We start from the raw sequence: 19,241 nt of genomic DNA, 5'->3' as shown, positions 1-19,241 counted from the left end.
CCAGAAGATCACATTGTATGATTTTTAAGTAATTCATTTGCATTTTATTGCATGACATAAGTATTTGATGCATCAGAAAAGCAGACCTTAATATTTGGTACAGAAACCTTTGTTTGCAATTACAGAGATCATACGTTTCCTGATCCAGATCCTTCAGGTTTTGGGGCTGTCGCTGGGCAATACAGACTTTCACCTCCCTCCAAAGATTTTCTATTGGGTTCAGGTCTGGAGGCTGGCTAGGCCACTCTAGGACCTTGCGATGCTTCTTACGGATCCACTCCTTAGTTGCCCTGGCTGTGTGTTTCAGGTCGTTGTCATGCTGGAAGACCCAGCCACGACCCATCTTCAATGCTCTTACTGAGGGAAGGAGGTTGTTGGCCAAGATCTCGCAATACATGGCCCCATCCATCCTCCCCTCAATACGGTGCAGTCGTCCTGTCCCCTTTGCAGAAAAGCATCCACAAAGAATGATGTTTCCACCTCCATGCTTCACGGTTGGGATGGTGTTCTTGAGGTTGTACTCATCCTTCTTCTTCCTCCAAACATGGCGAGTGGAGTTTAGACCAAAAAGCTAAATTTTTGTCTCATCAGACCACATTATCTTCTCCCATTCCTCCTCTGGATCATCCAGATGGTCATTGGCAAACTTCAGACGGGCCTGGACATGCGTTGGCTTGAGCAGGGGGACCTTGCATGTGCTGCAGGATTTTAATCCATGATGGCGTAATGTGTTACTAATGGTTTTCTTTGAGACTGTGGTCCCAGCTCTCTTCAGGTCATTGACCAGGTCCTGCTGTGTAGTTCTGGGCTGATCCCTCACCTTCCTCATGATCATTGATGCCCCACGAGGTGAGATCTTGCATGGAGCCCCAGACCGAGGGAGATTGACCGTCATCTTGAACGTCTTCCATTTTCTAATAATTGCACCAACAGTTGTTGCCTTCTCACCAAGCTTCTTGCCTATTGTCCTGTAGCCCATCCCAGCCTTGTGCAGGTCAACAATTTTATCCCTGATGCCCTTACACAGCTCTCTGGTCTTGGCCATTGTGGAGAGGTTGGAGTCTGTTTGATTGAGTGTGTGGACAGGTGTCTTTTATACAGGTAACCAGTTCAAACAGGTGCAGTTAATACAGGTAATGAGTGGAGAACAGGAGGGCTTCTTAAAGAAAAAGTAACAGGTCTGTGAGAGCCGGAATTCTTACTGGTAGGTAGGTGATCATATACTTATGTCATGCAATAAAATGCAAATTAATTACTGAAAAATCATGCAATGTGATTTTCTGGATTTTTCCATCTCTCACAGTTGAAGTGTACCTATGATAAAAAATTACAGACCTCTACATGCTTTGTAAGAAAAATCGGCAGTGTAATAAATACTTGTTCTCCCCACTGTATCTTAGTGGTTTGATTTGGGAGAGATACAGAGATGAGACGTGGGCGAACTTAGGTCAGGCCACAACCTCGCCTGCTACCATGGACTGTGTTGTGTGACTGTTTTGGATGCTATTTATTGCACATTCTCACCTTCTAGGATGCATAGAGTTGTTGAGGTTTCTCCACTGTGTGGGCTGCGGCTATCTTGCTTTTGATTGTACCGATGTTGATTAGTGCACCTGGACAGAAATAGCTTAGAACTGGTTTACATTAGACATGCGTTTGGTAGAAAGGCTAGCGGACCTCACCATAGACAAGAAGCATTGAGGACAATAGCAAGTGACAGAAGATTGTCAGATGTGGTGTGATATGTGCCCTCTGGATCCATAATAATAAGGTAGGAACACTTTACAGTTCCAATGTATTGACCGTGTTTGACAGTAACGGAGGGAGTGATGGTGTTCAGTGGAAGAGAAAATGCCACTGGGAGGTCTTGAACTCATTCGAACAGTCGGGTAGTTGCCACCGGACAAAACCAAGTGGCATTGACGGAATCGTTGTGGAAACTTGGGCCTTTCTCACATTCCCTTAAAATTTGGGCCACACCGCCAACAGCCGGTCTCATCAGGTCAATGGGTGACCTGTACAGGCAGGTCTGTACCTCCCTTGTCTCTTTTGGGATGTTGAGCGTACCACTGTAGGGGTGTCCGTAGGGGTGTAGCACAAAAGTCTTGGCCCTGTACATAGGTGGTCTCTGAGGGCCCCTCCCCTTCTTTGTTCACGATTCAAACATTTTCGAGGGCCCCTCTACACGTTAGGGCCTTTGTACCCCTTTCCCTTCGGTCCGACACCACTGGGTGTCCGTAAAGTATGGGGGGAAATCTGTAAGTGGCTGCAGGACCTCGGGGAGGTCAAACATTCAAACAAGCTTCAATATCATCACCTTTGGAAGACGTGGTGTGGGGGTGTGTACTGCAGATCTCCGCGGTCTCTCCTCTGCTTCAACACATGCACATACACGTGTTGCCTCCTGGCGCAAAATCTGCAGACTCGTTACAGTATAGGAAGTGTTTTCGTTTGGTTGTGAAATTGCTTGATTGGTGCAATCAATCAGACAAAAACCTGAACTAAGGATAACATAACTGCAAGGACATTGGTTTAACAATGTCTCTAGAATGGAAAAATACTGGATTGCGAATCCAAGCAAATTACGCTGGAGGCAGGTTTCTCTGCGTGGTAGACTAGGGGATCATGCTTGTCAGTTAACAGGTTCCTCCACATGCCGAAAAAGGGGCAACTGCTTCAAAGGAGACTGGAAGACAAACAGTTATCCCCACAGGTACCCACGCATGTGTCTGATTGCCTGGTACTCGCGCGCCTGACTGGGCTGCTTCTGGGCCTTCAGCTCCGCGCCGCTGCGGAACTGTCACGCGTTATTGTTATTCACCTCATCCAGTAAATGTATTATACAATATACATTTTTTTGCGTGTAACTTTTTGCTTCTGCCTTCGGATAAATAGTAGGGTATTAAAAAGTTGTTTCTCTCGCTTTTCATGTCAGTGATTGAAGTCACTTTCCCCTTTGTGACAAACTAGAGCACAATGGCTTTGGGAACAGACAATGGGCCAGTTTTTCCAACTATCAGAAGTCAGACACAAGTAGACACACATACGCACACACACACATATGTGCATACAAACACACTTATCTATGCAGGTCTTATCACTAGGCACTGCTTCAGGTGGGTGCGTTTGAATTTTTTAACACATCATACAGAATCTCAACATGGTTTAATAAAGCAGGGCCTGGCTAATGCATAGAAATGGACATCACCTGGGTTCTCTCACATATTATATTGAAAAATAGTGGACTACAAAGTTAATAGGGTACCATTTAGAATGCAGGCCGGTTCATTCATTTAGCACTTTCTGGACTGGTTCCTCAGTCCTCCATTTACAGGGCAGGAACAAATGACGCATTGCAGGTGAAATCCAAAACAACAGAACAAGAACGTCAAATGAAGTAGTAGGCTGTCGAGATTACTGTAGAGCCTAGGCCAACTTCCCTTTAATAATTTATTTTACACTGAATCTCTTACTGACAATAATTCACAGTGAGTACACAAACATTTCCAAAAGAACTTGGCGGGCGTGTTTTATTCGGGATATAAACAGTACAGGCCGATCAGTAATGTAACAAAAGTGTTATGTATTTTTCATATTAATAAAAGATTTCGGGAGCGAATACTCTCAACTCTAGATCCTTCCGACTACTTCATGCACACTAATGTGAGAATTCAGACTGATTTACAGTAGCTCTAATCCCTGCCTTAGCCCCACAACGCACAGACGACTACGGCTCTCAAGCCTGAGACTGGCTGATGAAGCCATAGGTTAAACTTCAACTGATCTCATTTCGCAGTGTTTCAACCAGGTTGGGGTGAGAAGGTGGCTGAAATAATGAGCAACCAAGTGGAACCCGTTTTTCATCAGAATGTGCTAAAGACAAAAAGCACTGGAGCTGTCTGCGATGCCAGTCACCCTTTCTGTTGAGTAGCATTCCAATTTGAACCCCCCAGCCTTTTCTGTGTTCTTTTATTTTATTTTCTTCTGTACTTTTTTATTCTTAGATTTTGAGATACCCCTGGGGGTATAGTTTGTTCCCTGAGGGCACTGCAGGGGTGATTCCTTTCCGTAGAACGATATTGAGACGTTTCCCATCATGCACTATTGTGTCATGTGCAGCATCATCAATGCAAATCCAACCTCCTGCATTAATACTTAAATGCTCTGTCTGGATTGCCTGCAATAGGCATCCAGACCATTAGACCACAGGAATGGGTACACGACCAAAACACTATATATTTCACGCTGCAGTTTTACAGTACATTGCTTTATTGTTCTTAGACTAGCAGTGAACAGTTGGTTTTCTCCCTCAATAGATAATGCAATGAATAATGTATGTGGCTGGTGTGGCTCCCATGCAGGTCGGAGTGGTGGGAAAGCCCTCCTCCAGGGTCTTGGGAAGCAGCATTGGTTTATGGATTCTGGTATTAAGGCTCTGCGATGCCAGGAGGTGAGTGCCCTAGATGACACAACGTCAGAGAAACAGTATATCACAGCTATGAAAAAAGATATTCTGCAAATCACAGGGCGTTCTACTCCTGGTATATGCAGTGGCCACTCCTCAAAATGTGGACATTTTGTGAAGCCTGTGAAGAAGATCGAGCCACAAAGAGGAATTACATGCGTTTCGTGTTGTTCTTCAACCCCGGCATTGAATAATTACATGGCCTGTGTAGAATTAAATATACGCCTGTAGCTCCTTTAGATGAATTGCATCATGCCCCGTTTTCCTCATTAACTACTTACTCTAAACAGAACTCATTTACAGGGAGATTTAGATTAGACAACTCCTACTCAGTGAGGCTGGAGTTGTTCACTTGGCTCCCATACAGACACGGCGCAGATCTCAAACTGCACCCTGTTCACTTTATGATTCCTACAGTGCTCTGGTTACAAAACAGCGCACATTCATAGTGTATAGGGCTCCAACTGGGCCCCACTCAGACATTCTGTTATGTTCCTCCTGTTACCACAACTGTCATGCTGAAAGCAGAAGCTCAGGATTTCCCTCTGGGGGAGGGGGGGGGGTGATGTACAAACACTCACTCCCAGACGTGGGCCCCCACAGACTTAATCAAGCGCACTGATGTGCCGAATTGCACACGCTCGAGGTCTCCTGAAAACGCTGGCGTACCGCGTCCAATCGACCTTGATCCTGAAGCAGGCAACACGTTGGTCAGACTTGAAGGGGATGTAGCCAAATGCGGACCGTTCTTTTCCGCTGTATCGCGGGAGGTCTAGCGGTTCAAGTAAACAGTTGAACATACAGATGAACCTTATTTTACGAACCTTACGGTGACAGGGTGTCACACAGGGCCACGGGCACGGTAACATTAGAGGGATGTGGATATTTACACGTGACCCGGTGGAGCCCTTAGGGTAGTGGCATGACAGCATGATGACGAAGAGGTTAGCATTGTCAACACGTAATGTAATGCACTCCCGAATGCTGAATGCATAAAATACCGTAATTTGCTCCAAAATGCCACCGCCAAAGGTGGATTGTATTACATGCTACTTTATCGCGCCGGGTAGCCTGTGTATGTGTTTTTAATTAAATCTGCAGAGGCCGTATTCATTGTAGCATTGGACTATAGAAATGCTACGCCTGAAATCTGAGAGTGAAAATGAAAAGCAGATTATGCAGGCTTTCGTTATTTTATTCATTTATCTAATGTAAGTAGTCATTCATTGATTACAGTTGATATATACAGCATATTATTATTAGTCCAAATAGATTTTCTTAGATTAAAGGAATAGTTCGACCTAGATTTATATTTGGGGAAAATAACCTTTACCATAACCCTTACCTTGAGTTTTTTTAGAAGGGCCATGGTGTCATTTTTTACAAGACATTACTTGCCTTTGTCAATGCTAGTGAAACAGATTCCTGAATTTAGTTTGAAGTGTTTATTTAGTTAGTTTTTGTTAAAGCTTTTGTTGCTTGGGACTCGTAGTTTCAATAAACGAATTTGGACGATGCTAATAAAGCTAATTTCAGGCTGGGACAAAGGTGTATAATGGGTTGTCATGTAAATTTACTCAATGAGCCTTCAAGAACAACTCAGGGTAAGTGTAATTTCAGCCAAATATGAATTTAGGTTGAACTATCAAGTCGGCAGGAGCCGAGATACTTTATGCCCAGTGTACATCTGGCACTGTTGACCCCTGTATGGGTACAGGTTGCATCATTCAATTTCCTGGAATTCTTTCTTGGTTCCTATTCTGTGTTTTCACTTATAGTCCCATTAACAAGGCCTTAGGAAATGTTCCCCCATATGAAGGACCACAGAGGAGACGAGTACAAATAGAAATTGAATAACAACCTCATGAAATATGGCTGGAAGGCATGTGAGGTCAGTGGGTCAGTAGTTGGGCGTTTGTGTGCAAAGATGCATATTTGTCTGTTGCTCATCGAGACAATTTTTACAGGGATAGTGTTACATGAAAACTAATGACAAATTTACATTTTGTCTCACTTGCACTAAGGCAGGGAGAACTTGAGCTTAATTTTGAGATTTTATTCCTTGATAGTTTTAGAGCTCTGTGCTAACAGACTACAGCCTGAGATAATGTTACCGAAACTAATGGGAATTGATGAAATGACATTCCAATTGGGCCCATTGTGGAAAAGGCATACTGAGAACAGAGGGAAAAGAGAATGTTGTGACTCTATGACACATTTTTCACTTGGCCTACATGTATCTGCCTACAAAACATCACTGATTTCACATGGCCACTGAAGCGTTGACAATAATACTGAAAAAGAATTATACCTGGGAATTGTTCTCTAACCCACAGAATTCATATTTGTATTACGTATGTGTGGTTGAAAAGTTATGGGAAACAGCTGGGTTTCCCAATTTGTGTCAACGGCTCCCCTACATTTTCTAAGCAAAACAAACTACTTTACACTGATGTGCCAAAACAGTACGACCACTCACAGGTGAAGAGAATAACGTTGATCATCTCGTAACAAGGGTACATGTCAAGATCTGGGTAGATTAGATGGTAAGTGAACAATCAGTCCTCATATTCCACATGGTGGATGCAGGAGAAATGGGCAGGATTAAAGACCTGAGGGACTTTGACAAGGGACAAATTCTTAAGGCCAGACGACTGGGTCAGAGCAAGGCTTGTATGGTGCTCCCGGTCAGCAGTGGTGAGTATCTACTGACAGTGGTCCGAGGAGGGACAACACACAACCCCGACGACAGGGGGTTGGGCCACCCAAGGCTTATCGATACGCAAGGGCAATGAAGGCTGTCCTGTGGCACAGGTCGCAGAAGATTTTAATGATGGTTTCGGGAGGAATGTGTCATAACACACAGTGCCTCGCACCCTGCTGGGTTTGGGGCTGTGTGGCTGCAGAACGGTCAGTGTGCCCATGATGACCCCTGTCCACTGCTGAAAGCTCCTACGGAACTGGACCTTGAAGCAGTGGAAGAAGGTTGCATGGTCCGATGAGTCCCGTTTTCTTTTACCACACGTGGATGGCTGTGTTTACCTGGGAAAGTGACGGCACCAGAATGCACTGTGGGACGACAAGCCGGTGGAGGGAGTGTGACGCTCTGGGAAATGTTCTGCTGGGAAACCCTGGGTCCGGGCATGTGCCACTGACCTAAACATCGTTGCAAAACCTTCATGGCAGATCACAATCCGACTTAGCATCTGTGGTATGTGCCGGACCAACAAGTCTGATCCACTGTGATTTAGAAAGGCACACACCTGTCTATGTGAAGTCCCACACTTCAAAGTACATGTCAGAGGGAAAGCTATGCCACAATGTCCAAGGAACTCTCTGTAGACCTCTGATATATAATTGTGTTGAGGCACTGATCTCGGGAAGGTTATAAAAAACATGCTGTGGCATTCAAAGGACTAGGAGAGGAGCAGCAACATTACAGAGAAGTCCTCAAATCCTGATCTAGAGTGCACAGGACCTCAGACTGGGCATCTTTCAGCATGACACAGAGTGGGTTTGAGAAAAACCTGGGAATGTCCTTGAATGGCCCAGGCAAAGCCTGGAGTTGAACCCCATTGAAAATCTGTAGGGAGACCTGAAGATTGCAGTTCAGCGCCTCTCCCCATCAAATCTGATCATTCTTGGGTAACACTATTTGGATAGTCATTCTGTAAACCAATACAAATTTTATCTCTAACCTTAACCTTAGCAAACATGTACTTTGTTCTTGGTATTATGTTGATAGTATGAATATATGTAAAGCATCTACAGATGGTATCCAAATATAGTAAATTATACTATCCCAATAAATGTAATAAATTATGTATATAACAAAAAAGAGTGTGGAGAAAGTGAAATGGTCTGAATTCCAAAGGCACTGAATGTCATTTTATGCCTTTTTTTTTATTCAAACAAATATTTGTTTGGATTTCTTGCGGTCAACTCATTCTTTACAATAATGTCCCAGCACTTGTGAAGAGGAAACATCCAAACATACTGTATAACTTTGCATTATAAGCATCCAAATAGACATAACAATTAACAAGCAGGCAATAATGAACTGGGGTCAATTTTGAAAATTCCATCATGCTAATTTATCGCAGATGTTCATCTTTAGGCAGATGATGCACAAGGTAATCTGCAATGAGGCGTGTAATTAAGAACATGCATCTATAAGATGGCAGAGATGCTGCGCTCCATAGTACCTAGAACATTTTAATTCAGGCTGTCACTGTCTAAACATATGACAAATGGAGGATACTGTCAATGCCTTCAGGTTAGTACAAACACATTAGAAGAGAAAAAGCCTGCTAGATAACTGTGAAAGGCCTAATTAAGTGTTCAATAAACAGTTCACAGAATGTTTCTATATGGTAATCCTGTAACATGGATGTCTGTGGTCTCCAAATGGACAGAATTCTAACATTGCTCATAGACAACCAGCAGAATACTGAGTTGGTCAGGAAGTGACAAAATGCATGGCAAAAAATATGTTCACATTAAACTAGCAAATGTCTCTGGCTATGTAACGCCACATTTTACCAAAGATAAATATTTCTGTTCAGAGTTTTTCATTTAAACTCCTTTCGAATGTATTTAAACAATGCTTTAAAATGAATGTGCATTTAAAATGAATGTAAACACAGTGAGACGTGTACAGCATGTTTGCATGTTTTGCCTTCATGATAATGCTTTTTAAGTGGCACTCTTTTCCCAAACGTTGGTACACAACAAATCATGTCCATAAAAAAATTAGGCACTAAAACAAAAATATACGATTATGTACAGTGTTTCTGGTGGTGTACACACTGCAAAAACAATGCCCTTCTGTTTTTTTTTCTTTTTCTGTTTAACCAAGCTGGAGTGCGCCTGGTCAGAGTGTTAAGTGTTGGGGATACCTTTTGCTTTCAGAACAGATAGTAGTGAAAGAGGTGTCGTCATGGGAGCACGAAAGTGGAAGCGCTCATATAAATAACTGCTGTGTATCCATCCGCTTGTTTATCTGACAGCAACTCTAGCCTCCCCAGAGAGGTACGGATATCATTCTGGCTTTGGGAAGGTAACAGCAGCTTGGTGTGATGAGAATAAAATGTTTGAATATTCAGTTATTTTTTCTTTTACTCTGAATACAAATTTTTATTATTTATGAGCAGAAGCTGTCATCAAAAGCAAATAACAATTAGTACATTGTAATGTATTTCTAGCTCAGACTAAATATAATGTCACATATCAAAGTGGTACATTTTCATACCACACTATTTTATTTGGGTATTGCCATCAGTGTGTTTCTGAGATTCACAGTGCCAAAATACTGTTGAAAGATAAATATTAGTGAAACATTGTAGCCAACGGCATAGGTTTGAATTGTTTATTGGGGGGGACAGAGTCACCGGATCCCAGAATTGTCTTTTTTCCCGGGGGATCACACTGACCATTCTGTATTTTTGGGGCGGTCATGACCCCTCTTGTCCCCTCGCCTAATACTGCACCCCTGATTTTAGCTCTAAATCTCCTGAAAGGACATTATTGTAGTAATTACAATCAACTCTATCCTTCATTCTGTAAAAACTCCTCATCAGGCCCGTCGTTCTCTAATCTCAGAGGCACCTCTGCCATCTCCTGTCAGTTTCACACTTGAGGTCCTTTTTCTACCTTCTTGTCGTCTTTCCCCTACGTAGTGTACTGGTCCAGCTCTGGCTTTGTCAAGAGATTGGAAGGATTTGGATGGCACCCGCAGTAAATTAAATCTACGGAACGGTGTCTTTAAATAACTGAGTGGATTTCGATTAGGATTCTCAGAGAGCCCTCATCTGTTCCCCTGAAGGACACATCTCAACCCTGAGCTGAGATTTTCCTTTGAATCGCCATTCTCTAGATTCTATTCACACCTGTTCTGATGTGTCAGGTACAGAGCGATCTGTGAGCCATTCATACCTTGGTTGTTGATCCATGGTTCATTAGAAAAAATACCAGTACGGAGCTATATCACTAGTGAGGCCTGACCCTGAGATGTGCCTTTAGTTCGGTTACGTATTCAGGGCAGTGCTTCCGCGTTGGCAGGCACCATGCTTTGTCCATGTTCAGCTGACAGGTACATGTTGAATCTTGACAAGAACACAATAAAAGAGGCTGTTTAAAGCATGTCATGGTCCAGATGATGAATCATGCAGCACACCACTAGCACCTGGTACACTGCAGGTATTAAACAATGGAAGAAGAAAGGATAAGACCTATTAGCTTGTAAAGTGAGACATTGCTAATGTTATTATCGTCATTCTTAAAGCTTAGTCATGGAATAATTTTTAAGATGTCTTTGTTCGCGTCCACGGAAAACTGTTTTGGGTTGCACAGTATAACAGGCTGTTAAGAACCTTTAGGTCCTTTAATCAAAATGTAAGAACGTTTTTCAAATCAAGGTAACAGAATAACATTGCTAAATTAGAACCCTTTTTGGTTCAATGATTATCTCTTGTGTAAGAGAGTGTAGAAAACCAAAAACTTTCTGGAATATTCTACCATCGGATTGAGGGTCATGTCTTTGATTCTGCTTTGACGGTGCCCTTTCCCTTCAAACACCTGTTTATCCAGCCACAGTCATCTAACTGTGATAAGGTCCCTGCTCTTTTGAACTTATCTGTCATGAATAGTTTATGTAATACATTTAAAAAAAAAATCATATTTCTGCAAATGATGCTCCGATGTATGTGAATGCAATGGCGTGAATGCATCCATTGCTCATGGAAGATGTTTTGAGGTGGGGATGCTGAGGTAAGAAAAATAATAAATCATATCTAGGCCTGTAAATATCCTTTTTGTGGCCAAATTTGTGGCATGCATTTGAACAGAGATTTTAAGATCTCTGTACTTGGGGGGAAAATGTGTGTCCGGTATGGAAAACTGGAAAGAGATTGCCTTTTTCCATCTGTTGGGAAGATCATTTTTATGTAACCAACTATATAAATATAACACATAAATATACTATTACCTTCAAGTCAGCAAAGTCATAACCATTGCCCCAATGATTTTAACAGTCAAATTGCCAGGGTTTTAGTGCATTCACAAAATAAGTGGCATGCCAACTTTGAATTAGGGCACAAAACACCAGTCAAGGCATGACAATCAATGTCTACTAACATTAGTTAGCTAGAATTGCAAATCCTCATTCGTTAACTAGTGTTACTTGCATAAAAACAAATCAATAACATGAAACTTGCCTACTGCTATACATTTATTCTATTGAAAGCCAGATCTACTGCAGTGTGTGTGGACTTGGGTGGGCATATTCTTGTAGGATAGTGTAGATGCCCTTCATTGAAAGTTAGGGTTTTACCCGGTTCAATGCCGCTCTTGTGCGTATCATGTGAATGCTCCATTTGAGGCAGATGCTTGTAAAATCACTTTCATGTAACCGTAATGGCTGTGTTGCCTGTCCTCTAAGAACCCTTAAAGAGAGAGTTCTTCCAAAACTTGAGTTAATTAAATCCTACCTGGGCAATATGGAGTGAAGGGGCAAATTGGCACAACACCTCTGCCTCTCTCGAGTCATATTGTGGGAGAATCAATCTAGCAACTTCATCAACGAGACATAATTTTTTTTTTGAGAAACATTTTAATAAAGGGGATCGTGACCCACGTTCACTTAGAAGAGGACTAAAGGCGAATGCAATTCCATCAAGTTCCCCAGTTCAACCCGTGGAGACAAGACAGAATTTAAATAATATTTCCGTTTGCTATGTTATAATACACAAAGTACACATTGCCTCTGGATATTCTGGGCAAGGGTTGGGGATGAACTTGTTCACCATCGGCCCCCTTTAGCTGCTGGCAAGCTTATATTCGGTCAATTCATCATCTGTGTATTATGGTTAGAACAAGTAAGGCTCTATCCCCAAAATATTTGATTGTCTGAGGTGAATATTAAAGATGAAATAGGTAACTTGCTTCCTAGCTAGCGAATATTAACTTTAATTTACCGTGTATAAACTTCCCAAACAAATGCATGGATTGATACAGTTGTGAGCAAAACTGAGCCGTAAACACAGGAAGTGCCTGTTTATTTGAAATGAGGATTATATTGCGAAAATTACAACTTTATTTTGAGAAATACAACATTGTCATGTTCTTTAAGGTAAACAACACCACTTGTCTTTGTTTGGAGTGTTTTAAAGTATTTTTCCGCTTGCAATGCAGCTTAGCGATAGGGGTACCTCTGGTTTCCATTCATGAATTTGTACAATGCTAATAACGCTAATCACTGACTGAGACAGCGCTGAATAATGGATTGTTTTAAAAAATGACTCTATGTGCCGGACGTACCCACTCGGGTAAGGAGACTGTCACCGGAACACGTGCGTGCGTGTGCGTGCGTGTGTGTGTGTGTGTGTCTGCATGCTCGTGTTGTGATGAACATTAGTTTAGTGTTACATTAGTTATGTGTTACCCTGTAGCATGTTGGTTTATATCAGTGGCAGCACAACAAAGGCTTCCTTCCCCAAGCAGACCCTGGAGAGAGTGCTCATCCAGAGCAATGCACATGTACGTTTTCCCCCCTCTACTCCAAAGTGCCCTTTAATCTGCTTCCACTTTTCCCCTCCGCGCCATGGTGTTCTTTTTGCCCCTCCACGCCATGGTGTTCTTTTTGCCCCTCCTCTTCATGGTGTTCGTTTTGACCCTCCTCTTCATGGTGTTCTTTTTGCCCCTCCACGCCATGGTGTTCTTTTTGCCCCTTCTCTTCATGGTGTTCTTTTTGCCCCTCCTCTTCATGGTGCTCTTTTTGCCCCTCCTCTTCATGGTGTTCTTTTTGCCCCTCCTCTTCATGGCGTTCGTTTTGCCCCTTCTCTTCATGGTGTTCTTTTTGCCCCTCCTCTTCATGGTGTTCTTTTTGCCCCTCCTCTTCATGGCGTTCGTTTTGCCCCTCCTCTTCATGGTGTTCGTTTCGACCCTCCTCTTCATGGTGTTCGTTTCGACCCTCCTCTTCATGGTGTTCTTTTTGCCCCTCCTCTTCATGGTGTTCTTTTTGCCCCTCCTCTTCATGGCGTTCGTTTTGCCCCTTCTCTTCATGGTGTTCTTTTTGCCCCTCCTCTTCATGGTGTTCTTTTTGCCCCTCCTCTTCATGGCGTTCGTTTTGCCCCTCCTCTTCATGGTGTTCGTTTCGACCCTCCTCTTCATGGTGTTCGTTTCGACCCTCCTCTTCATGGTGTTCTTTTTGCCCCTCCTCTTCATGGTGTTCTTTTTGCCCCTCCTCTTCATGGTGTTCTATTTGCTCCTCCTCTTCATGGTGTTCTTTTTGCCCCTCCTCTTCATGGTGATATTTTTGCCCCTCCTCTTCATTGTGTTCTTTTTGCCCCTCCTCTTCATGGTGATATTTTTGCCCCTCCTCTTCATGGCGTTCGTTTTGCCCCTTCTCTTCATGGTGTTCTTTTTGCCCCTCCTCTTCATGGTGTTCTTTTTGCCCCTCCACGCCATGGTGTTCTTTTTGCCCCTCCTCTTCATGGTGTTCGTTTTGACCCTCCTCTTCATGGTGTTCTTTTTGCCCCTCCACGCCATGGTGTTCTTTTTGCCCCTTCTCTTCATGGTGTTCTTTTTGCCCGTCCTCTTCATGGTGCTCTTTTTGCCCCTCCTCTTCATGGTGTTCTTTTTGCCCCTCCTCTTCATGGCGTTCGTTTTGCCCCTTCTCTTCATGGTGTTCTTTTTGCCCCTCCTCTTCATGGTGTTCTTTTTGCCCCTCCTCTTCATGGCGTTCGTTTTGCCCCTCCTCTTCATGGTGTTCGTTTCGACCCTCCTCTTCATGGTGTTCGTTTCGACCCTCCTCTTCATGGTGTTCTTTTTGCCCCTCCTCTTCATGGTGTTCTTTTTGCCCCTCCTCTTCATGGCGTTCGTTTTGCCCCTTCTCTTCATGGTGTTCTTTTTGCCCCTCCTCTTCATGGTGTTCTTTTTGCCCCTCCTCTTCATGGCGTTCGTTTTGCCCCTCCTCTTCATGGTGTTCGTTTCGACCCTCCTCTTCATGGTGTTCGTTTCGACCCTCCTCTTCATGGTGTTCTTTTTGCCCCTCCTCTTCATGGTGTTCTTTTTGCCCCTCCTCTTCATGGTGTTCTATTTGCTCCTCCTCTTCATGGTGTTCTTTTTGCCCCTCCTCTTCATGGTGATATTTTTGCCCCTCCTCTTCATTGTGTTCTTTTTGCCCCTCCTCTTCATGGTGATATTTTTGCCCCTCCTCTTCATGGTGATATTTTTGCCCCTCCTCTTCATGGTGTTCTTTTTGCCCCTCCTCTTCATGGTGTTCTTTTTGCCCCTCCATTCCATATTGCCCTTTTGTCTTTAATTTGTCACATGTGCCTCTGCAGGTCTGGCCACGGCCCTGCATGGACAAGTAGCTTAGCAGTTACAGAGTCATATGTGACTAGATCCATGAACTTGACTTTAATTACAACCGTAACACATTCAGCTTCATTGGGGAATTCCACTGCAATGCATAAAGACAGCCATTTAAGCAGCAGATATTATTTTACATCTCAGAGATTTTCACCTGCCTGTTCTGTATGACACTTCAGGTTATGTCTATATCCCGGATTCCCTGATGAAGAGAATGGGGTAAGACACATTACGGGGGAATGTGGTCTCACAACGTACATGTCTGAGCTCGATGTACAATCACTTCTTTCAAGGCAATTGAGGGCATGAGTCCGACAAATTATGTGATATTATCACGTCTCAGCCCTCACACTCATGGTTCAGGTCTGGGCCTTTTAATTGCTTTTCAAGGCGTCCAGGCAGAACACAGAACCAAGCGCCCCATGGCAGCCTACCTAAAGGAAAACGTCTTTCTAGAGAGGCATTCCACTAGGATGCTAAAGATGTAGGCTACCTTATCAACCTCTCCTCTCATAACTCATTGCACCTCTAATGTCCATCACAGAAAACATTGCAAAAGATTCTGCCATAACCTTGGTGGAGTGAGCACACATCCGGTCAGCTCATTATGCCAAGGATAAAGCCTTAGCAATCCAGTGGGATGACAGCTGCATAGACATTGCCCTACCTCAAGCTGGAACCACAAAGCTGACAAAGATCTGATCACATAACGGAAAGCTTTTGATTTGGCAATGAGTTTAGAGTTCTGTTAGACATAAACATGAGTTCCCCATCAGTTCTTCATGACAAGCTCGAAATTGTGGCAGGTAAACCTTTAGTCTGGAGAATCATTCAATCAATCAAGGTCCTCCTCGAGAATGTCTTATAGGATCTTCAGAATGTCCATGATCCAGCTTTGAAACGGGGACATCTCTGCACCAAGATTCACTTCATATGTGCTGAGCACCGTCATAGAGCCACAGATGCCTGACGAATTGGTAGATGAATTATGCGAAACATGCATTTCGGGGCCACAAGTGTGATAGGCCCTTTAAGTCCAAGCGTTGCGGTATAGGCTGGATGAGGTCCTCCGGGGGAAACATATGCATGGGCTATCGTGTCCGTCCAAACCAGGTTGTGATAACCGGCTGGGGAACCTTGGAGGGAGCTCTTAGTCATTCTACAGCACATCTTTCAGTGAAAAAATCCTGTAGGATTAGTACAGTACACCGTCCCCAAGCTGATACTAAAACAGGTTACCACATTTTCCTAGACAAAATGCTTATTTTTTAGGAAAGCCTGACACTGTCTGTTTCGTGCGATGAAGAGCAGAGTTCCCGTGTGTGAGGGCCATCATTACATCACCTGAAAGGTGGGGCTTCCAGTTGGGTTCAAGCCCCGTTTGGGCTTGTGGACGTACAGTGGGTTCAGGTTGTGCACGCAAAGAGAGCACACACCCTATGTTGCACCAAAATTACTGTCCGGAAATTTCGGCCAATGATGTGATTTTGTACATTAACAAAAAATTAATCTGATTTCTAGTGTTATTGATTTTAAGCAGTCTTCTCTGTGGCTGATTGCTGGTCAGAATGCTTCTCTGTTTGCAGAGACGACTGCTTCCAGGCTGCTGAAGGCAGATGAGGATAAACTGATGCTAATCTAGACAGATAGAGGGGGAGGCTAGGCAGTATCTCTCTCTCTCTTTCTCTCTCTTTCTGCTTCATTGTGCTACAATGTCGCCTGACCCCAGACTGAGCTATAGCTGCAGACTGAGGCAAAATTTCTACAAAGCATACGAAATCAATGTTGCATGTCTTTTGATTTGGCATGTGGATATACATGTCTTTCATAGCAGATCATGTAGATTAAGGAACACTCTGAGGCAGGAAAGAGAGCCATATTGTTCCATGTATTTTTGGATGATTCCCTTTTATCTTCTAACACATTTGCTTAATCTCATTCAATCATAAAATAAAACAAACCTTTGAAGGATTTGTTACATGGGCATCTATTTCAAATAACATTTGATATTCATGAGGAAGAAGGGCTGTATTAATATTCAGGGTGTCAGAACGTATGCCCGTCTTCCTCTTCCTTTTAGTGCAATTTCTTTCAGCATAATGGGGTTGCTTGTGTTTGTCCAGATCCCCAAATGACCCAATCCCTCCTGTCGCTTCACAAAATATACAGCTCAGTATCCGTTATAGATTTAATTTGGGCGGTATTTCATCTGTGACCTGTATGAAAATCAGACATCAAATGAAAAAATTATATGGTGCCCCATGGGTTTCCAGTTCAGAATCAGCTTAATTTGCTAAGTACATCAAAATAGAATATAAGTTGGTGTAATGGTGCCGCTATTGATTGATAACATATAGGGTCGGAATACTCCAGATCTATGTAGTTAGCATTTATATACAATATAAATGCTAACTACATCTGCATCTTGAATACTGTTGGGACTGTAAAGTTGTTGGAGTAGCGGAGGGCTTTGAGCACACACCCTCGCAGTGCTCCAGTGCTGAGATGTAAGGAGTCTGAAATGTGCATGTCCATCACTGCATGTCCATCACTGCATGTCCATCACTGCACGTCCAATCGGTCACGAGGTCAGAGTGATGCAGCGTGGGCAAGAGTCAATTGTTCAAAGACCTGTTGGCTCTGTAGACAAACTACTGTTGGTCAATGGGAGGCATATGTGATGGTTTAAAGCTGGGACAGGAGTAGGGGTTCAACTACAAGGTGAGTGCTATAGATCTATAGTCATTCAGACATCTTGGCTTCAACAACAATACAGGCTGGAACAAGTGCATTTCTCTGTTGGCATGTTGAACATGTCTGTAAAAAACGGGGAGATCTGCTCAGCACATGAATCTGTCTTGTTGCACATTAGCCAGAAGGACCTCCAGAAGATGCAATGAGCCCATAAACCCTCTTTGGGAATCTTGTGCAAATGGGGGAAGGCATGTATGAATGCACAAATAGAGGGGAGGGGAACAGCATTCGATGGGGTTTTGCCTGAGATCCTTAGAGAGGGGGGTCTCTGCCAGGGATTTGCCATAGTTGACTGCAACTCTGAAGCAATTAGGTTTAATTGCCTCGCTCAAGAGCAGAAATAAAAATAAAAAAATAAACCTTTTCAGTTTTAGGGATTCAAACCAGTAGCCTTTTGGTTAATGCCCCCACAAAATACTTTAACAGACAAGTATTCAGAATGCTTGATGTGTCATATTTTCTCCCTGTCTTTTCCCCCGCTACTCTCACATCCACATCTAGTGTTCACTGACACACTCATCACTGTGACTTCTGGGTGTTTCATCACAGTGGGATTAGCTGAGAGGCTATTTGTAAAGCGTCTGTAACTGTTTTGGAGGGAGTGAGGAGGGATCTGCCCCTAGACATTTTCTACACTACAGTATCCTGCTGACTGGCTTGCTCTCGCCTCACACTGCCATAGAAACGGGGCTCCTATATGCAGTGGAAGCTCATTCTGTCTACGAGCTAGCGAGGAAGAGGATCGAGAGGACAACGAGAGAGTCAGGGTGTGAGGGAGTAAGTGAAGCAAAGAGAGAGAGAAAGCGAGAGAGAGCGGGAACAGGGTAACAAAGTGAGAGAGCCAGTCACTGGTGAGTACAAGCTGTCACTTCATATTGGATCAGTTAATGAAAATCTGTTGCTTTGGGCTCTTTCTTTTTATCATTGATTTCTTCAGGTTTCTTCTGCCGGTGTGGCTGTGTGGGAAACAGGTTGTCAGTTTGTGGGGGATGTGGTTGAAGGAGAGCCCTGTCTTATTTGTGGAATGCTTTGGTCTCACATGAGGCAGGCGAGCAGTTGGCACACCTCTGGCTTTTGTTTTGCTGAATGGCTCAAGTTTATTATTGTGTTGAATGATTGTGTGTGTGTGTGTGTGTGTGTCTGTGTATTTGCATATGTGTGTGTGTGTCTGCGTGTGTGCCCTATCAAACCGGCTGTGATCCTTTAAGAGGGAACAGACTCATCTCTGCATGTGTTGATTACAATTTCACAAATCTCAACAGTGTCAAATCAGTGTTCTTGGCTTTGAAATAAGTCTTCCTAACACTGTTTATTACTGAATTACAAAATGTACACATTCTCTGTGCCGTTTATGCGTCCCTGTGTACATATCTGATGAGAACAAATTTCCCACTGCCACACTTTTTGCACAAATCTTTTCCCCAAACTTTTTCTGTATTGATCGCAGTATGAATCTAAGCAGTTTTAGTCACTCTGCCCTTTTCTGTCTCTTGTATCTATGTAACTTGTGTAGATCTGTATAACTACGGAGTTGGACAGTAGAGTTGCAGGTGCACATGTTCAGCTGCGTAGCCTTACAATATGCAGCTGAATCAGAGGTGTCTGATGACTGTCAGTACCTTATGTTTTCTGACTTGACCCCTCCATGGGT

At 43.3% G+C, this 19,241-nt stretch overlaps 1 protein-coding gene across 5 annotated transcripts in view; it reads left to right on the top strand.

Moving 5' to 3' along the window:
• syt6a (synaptotagmin VIa) overlaps window positions 1-19,241 on the top strand; it is a 56,521-nt gene that overhangs the window by 7,608 nt on the left and 29,672 nt on the right. The window contains exon 1 of one of the 5 annotated variants that reach the window (XM_034296134.1): window positions 18,154-18,441. The exons of the other annotated variants lie outside the window; for them this stretch is intronic. The gene's annotated coding sequence lies outside the window, so the exon portion shown is untranslated. Of the gene's footprint in view, window positions 1-18,153; window positions 18,442-19,241 lie in introns of those variants that run through there. 5 annotated transcript variants of the gene reach the window in all.

This window comes from Esox lucius, chromosome 12 (genome assembly GCF_011004845.1).
Source record: "Esox lucius isolate fEsoLuc1 chromosome 12, fEsoLuc1.pri, whole genome shotgun sequence".
NCBI classification, from domain to species: Eukaryota; Metazoa; Chordata; class Actinopteri; order Esociformes; family Esocidae; genus Esox; species Esox lucius.
The sequence above is the reverse complement of the archived record's forward strand: the minus strand, read 5'-3'. Positions and strand labels throughout refer to the sequence as shown.